This window comes from Drosophila navojoa, chromosome 2, assembly GCF_054131105.1.
Source record: "Drosophila navojoa isolate 15081-1374.11 chromosome 2, UAZ_NAV_1.0, whole genome shotgun sequence".
In the NCBI taxonomy this organism is placed as follows: Eukaryota; Metazoa; Arthropoda; class Insecta; order Diptera; family Drosophilidae; genus Drosophila; species Drosophila navojoa.
This window is the reverse complement of record NC_142890.1, coordinates 17,105,001-17,116,128: the sequence shown is the minus strand read 5'-3', so window position 1 is coordinate 17,116,128 and position 11,128 is coordinate 17,105,001. Positions and strand designations below refer to the sequence as shown.

At 39.5% G+C, this 11,128-nt stretch overlaps 1 non-coding gene across 1 annotated transcript; it reads left to right on the top strand.

Annotated features, from left to right (window-relative positions):
• Positions 1 to 10,833: 10,833 nt before the first annotated feature.
• TRNAT-UGU (transfer RNA threonine (anticodon UGU)) lies at positions 10,834 to 10,905 on the top strand. Its single transcript has one exon. It is a non-coding gene; the product is annotated as a tRNA-Thr (tRNA).
• Positions 10,906 to 11,128: the final 223 nt, after the last annotated feature.

Here is an 11,128-nt window from a genome sequence, read left to right as displayed (position 1 = left end):
CACCTCAACCACAGCTCAGGCCAGCACCAGCTTGCACCCCACCCGCTGGTAACTCCATGGGAGCTGGGGCATAGTCGACTGCTTTAGCTGCTTTAGCCGAGCAAAGTTTACTTTCGCTTTAAGTAGTCAGTCATTGGGCGTGCTGTGGGCGTGGCATGTCAGCTGCAGCAGCAGCAGCAGCAGCAGCGGCATCAGCTAGCTCTGGCATGTGCACAAAGGCATTCACACACACACACACACGCACACAGAGACCACAGTCCTTCACGCACATATGCTGGCATCCAAGTGCAAGAGCACACCAGCCTTCGCTTGCCCGGAAATAGCTTGCTCGGCACTCGAACTGTTTGCATTATGATGCACAGCCTCCTCCATCTGGCACCTCATCTCCTCTGCCCTTCCCCTTCCACATTCTCATTGCCTGCTGACAGAGTTTCTGTTTTCTTTGCTGAAGCAGCCACAGCGAGTAGCTCGATCAGCAGCTGCCCATTGGCAAATAGCACGACCGCAAAGTCCGCACCGCCTGCCACGCCCTGCCGCCCTCTTTGCGGCTGTTCACCAACTGTCAATACTTGCAATGAACCAAATGGAATTTGTCTTGCCTGCCAATGACGACATGGGCGAACGTGCAGCAATTTGTTGCACACGTCCCGCACCCCTTTCAGCCGTAATAGCTTCAAATGACTTTCACCATCCACTTCAAGTCGGCTTTCACCTTCAACCAGAACCGTCAATGGCACCCGTGTCCTCAACGTGGCTTTGATCCCTTTGCTGCGGCTTTTTCGGTCTCCCCTGCCAACGTTTTAACCTTCTCATTATTTTCATCTATAATTACTATGCATAATTATTATTTAATTTTATTTAATTTTATAGTTGTTGTTGCTGATTTTTTCCACTACCTATTTTATTTTATTTTTAGGCCTTAGCACGCTCTTGTGGTTCGCATTTTTGTGGGTTGCAATGCGGCGTATTTGTGGTTTTATATATACGTATAATATACATAAATACACATATATATATATATATATATAAATATATATCTTTGTTTTGGCAACTCTTTGAACTACACACATGTGCATACCTGACTATGTATAAATGGAATGTAATTTAATTAACAACTTAGATAATTGAGTTCACAAAGTTAAATGCTCTCAGATTTTTGTTATCTTTATATCAAAACTAAAGTGGCGTAACATGAAATTTAAATAAAATTAATAAAATGGAATACAAATGATATTTAGCATTACTTGAGGCCAACTGACATGAGTGGAAAATTCAGAAGTTTTCCTAGTAATTGACGTGACTTTTCATCAGCTGCCGCATTCCTTCGCCTGTGCATATGCTAATGAAAGGAAAACTCTCTGAGCGAGGAACCAAAGCCGATTTGACCACATTTGCTAACGACTCTGTCCATGTCCTTGCAGTGGGGCCAGTTACCTGAGCTGCATAACGGACTGTGACAGACAACAAGAACTCGAACCTCAAAATCGTTTGACTGAGATTAGATTTCGTGACTTGCACTTTTTCCATTCCCAACCGCCCTTGGCCTTTGCACCCGTCGCCCGCCGCCCGCCGCCCACCGCCCGCAGTCGTTCAGCTTGTTTTGTTTATGGCTTCCTAAATACGAGACAAGTGCGCGCTAACAAGAGAAATCATACGCCCCGTGTGACATGGCCATTGTCATTTGTTTATGTTTAACTGTGTGTGTGTGTGGCTACTCTCTCTCTCTCACTCTGTTGCTGCCTCACTCACTCGATGCTACAATTTTGCCTTTGGTATTGTTTGGCTGGCAAAAAAGTTTCGTATTGCAAAACACAATCAGACACAGATGCACTTTGGGCCGGGCCGGCACAAGCAGGGCACAAAGTTTAAGACTCTTTGTGTCACTTTGGCTGGCAGTGTGACAGCAATAATAAAACACACACACACACACACATACAGAAAGAATAATACAAATAACATAAACAGGGTATCAAGTAGCCTACAAAGACTTCGTTGTGTATTTGTATTTTTTGGCAGCCCGCAAAAAGGTAAACAAAAAGTTGAGTCAGCACCAAAAAGTCAAATATTATTACTCGAAGATTGTTTTATGATATTTCGTTATGTGAAAGTCACAATCTGAGAGAAAGAGAGAGAGAGAGAGTTGCTGCAAAATACAAAATAAATAAATAGTAAATATACTATCAACTATATATTTCAAAATAATCAAATGCGAGATTAATGTTAACAGAAATAATTTATAATGATAACAAAAAAAAAAAAAAAAAAAAATTAATAATGAAATAATCTAAATATTTAACCGTTTTTTACTGGCATTACATATTGAAGTATTATTACAGAGCTGAAAAAAAACTAAATAAATACATACAAAATTTCTTTTCCTTTGTTTTCATTATTCTCTTATAGCATTATGATAATAAATTGTGGTGCTATATTATATACAATTTTTAATATATATATAAATTTTTTTATATTTTTTATTTATTTTTTTTTGTAAATTAATACTTTGTGGCATTTAAATGCTCATTAAAAATAATTGCATGAAAATGAAAGAAATAATTTAAGCGGCGTAATTCGATTAATTCAGGTGTAAAGCCGACTGCTAAGGACAGGGTATTTCGAGTGCTGGAGGCCAAAACGGTTCTAGGTAGTGTTGGTGTTGCTGTTGCTGTTGCTGCAGCTGCTAGCTGGTGACTGGTGACTGGTGACTGTGTTGGGGCGTGGTAGGCGTGGCCGGAAATGCATGCGACGTCCGTGGGGCAAAAGGCGCCGTTGCAGCATAATAATGTCAGACAGGCGACGTCTTTTTCATGCTGTAAATTGCAAAAATTCAGCCAGCGGCGCACAAACACAAACACACACGCACACACACACACACGTACACACGCACACATATATATACATATGGTGTATGGAGTGAGTTGCATAAACACATGTGCGCCTTTTTGCAGGTTTCAAGACCAAACGGAACCGTGCACAGCCCTGACAAGCGGCATGCCACACGCCGTGTGGCAGGGGCAGCGAAACAGGCTGGCAAAAGCAAAGTTTATGTACATTTAATGCGCGGCAGCAGCTACAGCCGCTACAGCAGCTACAGTGACAACAGCAACAGCAACAGCAAGCAAACAGAACAATAAATCCCGGATACATTAAATAACACACAAACACAGGAGGAGCAGAGGGGCAGAGGGAGAGGCAGACAGAGAGAGAGAGAGGAGAAATGTAGGCAGCGAGCGGTCAACTTCCCTTTTTGTGTCTATGCGCTTGTTTGGGTCAGGCCAACTTTTTTTTTCGGCTGTGTGCTGCTGCTGCAGCCCGCCGTGTTAATGTGTGTGTGTGTGTGTGCGGTAGTTCCTGTTGGCATTGTGACTCTCTCTGTGTGTGTGTGTGTGCTTGTGTGTGGCAGCGGAAGCTCAACATGGCGCTGTTGCTGTTTGCGGCGCATCAACGTCGCTTCAGCCTGCTCATAATAAGTTTTTTATTTAGTGAGAGAGCAAGCAGGTGACATCAGACACATCCACCTACACACACACACACACACACACACAGAGATATATATTGGTATTTTCTGTATATATGTATGCGGAGCTTGTTTTCAGCTTGACTTTCCTTTTTGTAGTTCTATTTTTATTTTTTTATATAAACTTTGCTTAGCTCTACATAAGCTGACCCTGCGCTGGCCAGTCTCCCTCCAGCTGCCACACCCACCATTTGCTCGCCGCCCGCCCACTATTTGGCTCATTTTCGTGTGTCAGATTTATCTACTTTGTTTCGGCTTTTTTTGTCGCCTCGCATTTCTGTTGCGCCCAAGAATGTATTTAAATTCAAATTAAGCAAATGTCATGTTAAATTCAGCTGACAGACGTCACCACCGAAACCACCGCAGCACCACAGACGACTCGCACCCTGTCCCGTGCCCGTGCCACAGTGCCACAGTGCCAGCAGGATGCGGACTACCCAGGTGTAGCTGTCATTTTTGCTGATTAGCGTAAATTATTAAATGCTGCCTCCTGCTCATAGAGCCTCTCGCATGCCGTGTGTGAATATCGAATGAATGTGAAAAGCGGAAAAAATAAATACACACATATATAACGGTATATCAGCAGAGAAATCTAATTATTGAATATAAATAGTGTGATGTGATTTCAAATTCGATTCTGCAGCTGCTGCAAAAAAAAAAAAAAAAAAAAAAAAACAGAACAGAGAAAAGTATATCAGAAAATGTTTATTTAATTAAATTAATTTAGCATTTATATGGAAATAGATATTTGATGGCTCCGGGTACTCGCATTAAAGTTAACTCTCGCCTGTTTAAAACACAACTCTCAAAGTGCGTCTAATTGGCAAGCGAAGTTGGCTTAAACTGCATTCAACCAACTGCTTAATCAGTTCTGTGGTAATTGAATGCTTGAGAATGTCGAGTGTATGTGTGTGAATGTATGCCATCCACAAGGCATGCGTATGCGTATTATTTTGTAGTGCCCGGACGTCTTGTACTTAGCACGAGTTTTGGCTTTTAATGCGCTTGTGCACATAAAATTTAATTCAAATCGGCTCATTAAACGCCCGCCACTTGACACACTCATTCATGCGTCGACAGAGACATAAATGGGCGGCCAAGTGGGTCGAGGGGTGGCTCTCTACAGCCGAAGAGGAAGCGAGTCGTGGCAGCATTTTGTTTTGCCAAGGAGCGCAAAGCAGAGTTTATGGTGGACATTAAAGCGCGGAAGTAACTGCCGCAAGAATAAAAAACAAACAAAAAATGTGTAACAAAACTAAACTAAAAATGCTGGAAAGAAATTCGTATAAAAAGGCGAGCGAGTAGACGAAGCAGCAGCAGGAGCAGCAGGAGCAGGAGCAACAGAATAAGGACAGCAGCACAAAATTCAGACACATTAAATATGATATATTTGCGAGACAGCAGCCAGGACACGAGATAAGTTTTATGGCTGGGGCGACCAAAATAAATAGCTACACACTCATAGCTTCATGGGTTCATAGGTTCATAGGTTGAAGGTATTCATGTTGTGCGCGCTATTCGAGCTTTTTTATGAATCGGAAATTGGTGCAAGTCTAATTGCAGCTTGCTTCACCGAAGGCTGCCTTGATCGTGTGGAGCCAAACGTAAATGAAACATTGTTTAAATTAATATGCCGTTTATCAAGTTTTGTTTACAGTTGCTGAGATTTATGAGCATATTAAACCATTCTGATTAGAATTTGTTGATATATAAATCAGGCCACTATCTGTGTGAGCAGATCTTAAGTTGAGTGTTAAATAGTAAGAGAGGAGAGAAAGTAGACTAGTTATCTGCCTTCATTTGAGCTTTTGTGCCCTGAACTTATTGAAAATAAATAAATAAATAAATAAAGATAAATAACTCAAAAATAAAATAAAAAATAAATAAAAAAAATTAATAAAACAAATAAAAATAAAAATAAATAAAAAAACATAAATAAATAAACAAAAATAAATTTAAAAAAATAATAAAAATAAATAAATAAATAAAAGAAAAAAAGGAATAAATAAAAAATAATATTAATAAATAAATAAAAAAATAAATAAATAAATAAATAATAAATAAAAATAAATAATAAGTAATAAAATAAGTAAATAATAAAAAATATATAAATAAATATTTTCTCCAAGTCGTTCCTCCAATCATTTTCTCAACTTATTTCCTCAAGGTATTTCCTCAAAAGTTCCTCCAAACAATTCCTCCAAGTCTCTAATGCTCAGCTGATCGATCATTGAAAATTTACACAGGCTTCCTTTCAGTTTACTTCACCTTACTGCTCTGCAGGAGTGACCCGCACTAGGCCTGGGACGACTGCAGAAATGCTGCAGCTGCTGCCATTTATATAGGGTTACTTCAGTCACTCAGCCTCGTTCTAGAGAGAGCTCGTTGCGGTCGATCTTTAAGTGACCAATGGGAACACTCTCTGCTGCTGCGAGCATTCCAGCTTCGTTTTACTCAAGTATAAATACCAAATAAATACTGCTGCATACACAGAGACAACTTAAACGATCTTCTGCTGTTCTTCTTAGTCTCTTGATCTTGTTAGGCAAACAGAGAGATAGACATAGAGATACAGAGAGAGAGAGAAAGTCAAGCAAAGAGACACACATACACACAAACAGATATATGTATATGTAGACAAATTGTATAAATTTTATACAAAGATAATTTAATTATTGCTTAAACTTGTTTATAATTTTACTATTTATATATGCTAAATTTGGTTGGAAAATCCTAGCATATCATTATAAGATTCTGCTCTCTTAAGGATATTGAAATGTCTAAATATTTACAGCTACCGAGTCCTGGCACACGATGTGCAATCTTTCAAAATTGCATATTATTTTCTACAAATGGAAGAAGCGCTCGTAAGAGAGCAAAAACCAATGCTGAGTGGACAAATTGCAAAAATACTATTACAAGCACCTAGAAAACCCTTTTTCCATTACCAATGGCAGTAAAAACCAAAGAGTGCGAGGGGGCGGGATGTAAAAGAAATCTGTGCAGCTGCCAAGGGCTGTTCACATCGCTCGCGTAACTTTATCAAAATCAACTTGAGATGCATTTTTGTGACGCCAACAAGTGTTGCACTTGATCTTCTTCTTGACACTGGCCAATGGCAACAGGATTGAGTGTGCCCACACACACACACATCCGTACAGCCATATGGATGTCCGTGCAGGATACAGTTGCCTTTATGCCTCACACCTTCCCCTCGTGGGGGAAATTCGTGCTCGGCACAGCAGTGAGGTAAAGATTGAAGATTGGGTCGAATGGAATTTAATTTTGTAGGAAACTTTGAGCAAATACGTCGCAAGTGTCCGGCTCCTTGTGCTGCGTTAACATTGTGACCAGTACGTAGACTTTGGCCAAGACCAACATCCAAGCAGCCAACATCTATCCGTCCGGAACTTTGTCATTGCATCAGCTGCTTGGCCTGTGGGCGAGAGTATGGGGCCGAGCAGGTCTTCATGCTGCACGGACATGGATGGATAAAACCTAATTTGTTGCAAATGGAATAAAAAACAACAATTGCCAATTTAAATGCACTGAACAAGCAATGCCCTAACTTAAAGGTAGACTAGAAATAAATGAAGAATAATGTTAGAGCTGCTGTAAATAAAATGTATTTAAATGTATGTATAGTGAAAGAGAAAGGAACAGGTTCTTGAATAAATCTATATAAGAGATGATCACTAATCAATATTCATATTTTAAGATATTGAAATATATAGATTTCCATATCTACAATCTCTTACGGCCATGACATAATATAGTATACCAATTTAGATATAGAAAGAGTATAAATATTGAAGATAAAGTTTTCGTATGTATTAATACCGAATCATATAAAATCCAAATTTAAATGCCAATCAGAGAAAATTTCAGAGGTTCAAGGTCTCATGGAGCAACTAAAACAATAAAAATATAGTATGCTAAATTAAATTAAATAAAGTTGTGCTACCTAGCTCAAATCCAAGCTATATAAATCAGCGAGAGATAAAACATTTGTTCTTAAGAGGTAACTCAATAAGCTCTGCGACGAGGCCAACTCCTAGACAATGCGAACGTGCTCTTTAGCAGCGTATAATGGCAATATAAGCCAAGTGGGCAAGTGGGCAAGTGGGCAGCTGGCCAAGATAAAGTGGAAAGACAAAGGACGAGTCGATGGCAACCAATTGAACAAAATCATTTCAAATTGTCTCCCTGCGAACAAATCTTTTTTTTCTGATTTCAGCCAGTTGCACTTAGAGCCCAATGTCGATATCAACGAGTTGTATCTGATGGATTGTTGTCGGGCTGCCAGCTGCGAGTGCCGTTATTTATTGTGATTTGCCAAGGAGCTGGCAACGCTCGCAATGGAGCTGCCAATTGCTGGCAGTGGCAGAAGGAACAAAAGAAGGGAAATCAAAAGGCATTTAAGCTCTGCCTCTGCCTCTGGCTCTGCCTCTGCCTCTGCCGCTGCCTTCACTCGCATTTGCATACGTTGCAGACACCTCTGCGCGGGGGCTTGGCAATTCAATGTAATACATTTAGATATATATATGTGTATATGCATATATAGAGTTTTGTATTTTTGTATATTCGTAATTTGAATGTTTCGTTGCTCAAATGTATTCACATATTCGTTTATGCAAAGTCTACTTACTGGAAAAACAATCAGCTTTTTGGCCCCCAATAAGCCAGGAACATTTGATGCGCTTCGCCACAAATACACTCACACACACGCACACGAGCAGGCACGCACACATACGTCTGTGTACATGCTTGAGCATTTACCTGGGTATTTTCCATTTCGCACAGGTAATCGATTTTCATGCTTTTGGCAAAATGCACAAAATAACCAAACAGAAAAAAAAAAAATAAAAGAAGACGAAAAAAAGACAGACGAAAAAGCAAAGCAAAGGCAACAGCAACACACACAAAAAAAAAAACTGAAAAACAACTCTCCTCGGTTTTACCTTTTTTACCTCAGTTGAATTTGGTTTTCTTTCAGCTTCTCCCCTTCGACTTGTTTTTGCTTTATTTGTCCTGCGTATACTTAATATTTATGTTGAAAACTTTAAGCAGTTAAGAGCCCGTCGAGCTTAAAATATTCCAATGGTGTGCGTTGAAGTTCAGCAACTTGTTGATTTTGCTTTACCTCAATTTGTAGCTCCCACACGCAAAACAAGAAAACAGAGAGAAAATGTAAAAGACCTGCAAAACCTGCTCGGCATAATCACCATATCAGATGATGTGGAATCTAAAGCAAACCTTGTTTGATCTTCTGCAGACTAAGTAAATGGGGGACACGGACAATGGAATTGGCCTTCATAATTTGATTTTCGTGGAAAATTACTGGCGACAACAACGAAATTTAACTTAGAAAGTGGATAAGCCAGATGGAATTTCAATGCAACTATTCAGAATTTTTATATATGTAAGATCTATATTTGGTCAGCAAAGTTTTTCGCTTTATATTCAGTTGACTTGAGCGAATCTTCGCACACTTCAACGTGGGATAATAAAATATATATTTAAACCCTTCGAGTATTGAACTGCAATAAAAATCTATTTGCGCTGTCGTTGCGTAACTTTGGCACAGTTTAAGCTCAATTACGTCTGGATGGCAATATTGGCTCTCGATGGCTTAACGGATCTACTGTTGAAAGAGGGCAACAGTGCCCGATTCGGGCAATAAAAAAGCAGACTAAAAATAGTTAAGCTGAAACTCAAAGAATCTCTCGAAAATTGCGTGTAAAATTATTCAAAAGTGCAGAGTGCACATGTGGCACGAACAAAAATCCAATTACGAGCATTGAGCGAACTGCGAATGGAATATTTTGACAAGTATTCAATGAATTTCATTTGAGATTTGCGAACGTTCAGACCATCTGGCTAGCTGTCTGACCCCCAGTCAAAGCCAGTTGAAAGCCAGTCAATGGGCCAATGCAGACAGCGCCGGAAGCCTAGCCAAATGCAGCTAGAGTGCAGAGTGAGGAAGAGAAGGGGGTGAGAGGTGAACGTAGTTGAGAGAAAAATGAATTAGAAATGTGTAGAACAGAAGTTACTCAATTGCCAGCTGGAGGTCCCAACTGCAGCAGCGCCAAAAGAAGCAGCAGCAGCAGGAGCAGGCGCAGGAGCAGGAGGAGCAGCAGCGACGGCAGCTATGAAAAATGTTTTGTGGCCATAAGAAGCTGCGAACTGCCGTTAGCTGGAAAATCTGCCGGAGACGCAACCGGAAAGCAGGAATGATTTCCTGGCCGGGCGGGCGATAATTCTTAGGCCATCATGCAGTGGGCGCCCGCCCATTGGCTGAAAACTTTTTGCAGCCATTGTGCCGAGTGTCAGTGCAATGATTTCGCAGAGGGTGTAACTGAATATGAATGATTTAAGCAGCTGAGCTGGCGCAACCAAGGACCCTCCGGTTCTCGACCACCCCGCCTCCTCCACTCCAACCCTCCGCCTCCTGCTTGCGCTTGTCGAATTATATTCACATTTTCTTTTTGTTGTAATATTTTTCAACATTTTTGAAAACTTTGCGCGTTGAACATGAAATTTGAGCGTCCCAAAAAACTTTGTCAAAATGTTGTGGAAAGTTTTATTTTGCTCCCTTTTTGGGTTGGCTAAGAAAAATTATCACTATTGTTACAGATTTGCAAATGGACGGTAAAAATCGCCTGTCAGCTCTGCACTGCGGACTGCGTGCGGCTGGCCAATCTCATCTGTGGCTGAATATAAAACCAGCTAAAAGAGTGATGCAAAATGCGTAAAGAAAACTTAAAGCTAAACGTATTTGATTGTAGATTATTTTTTTGCAGTGTGAAAGGCAATTAAATTATATTAATTTAAGTTTTAGACATTCGGTTTTGGTATAGCTTATATTCATTAATTTGTTTTTATTCAAATATTTATTTATTTTATTTTATTTTAAATTTTATCATTATTATTATTTTTTTAATTATAAATATATTAATCGGTAGATGATCGGCAGCTAAATTTGGATCAATTCTTTTCTTTAAACACTTTCACACACGATTTGGATTTCGAAATATGTCTTAATCAATCATGGTTAACAATTGAAGTTCCATTTACAGTTTATGAAACATTTGTGATCAATAAATGTCGAATGTCCGTTATCTTCGTTAATTTCCTTCAATAGCAAGTGCATGTTTTCTCTTTCAGCTACATATGTTGCCTGCTATCTTGGAAAACAACTGTTCAAACAATTGTTTCAGAGCGCGTATCGCTTATATGTATTTATATCAGCGATCGCTGATCAATTGTCAGCGCAGTCACAACTTGCAGAGGCATTTGACGCGCACTGGCAAGCAGCCTCTTTAGCTCAGTGGCAGAGCACTGGTCTTGTAAACCAGGGGTCGTGAGTTCAATCCTCACAGGAGGCAAAACAAAGGTAGAAGAGGAGGAGGAGCTTCGCTTCTTGTTTTAACCTTTTTTTATGGATATACATACATATATAAACTGTGAAATTTATATAAAATCTAAAATGTTTTTTATTTTATTAAATTTAATACAAATTTACTTTAAGTGATAGTAATTATGTATTTAAAACTAATCACTATAACAAAAATAAAATAAATAAATTTTACTTTTTGTAATGCCAATAAT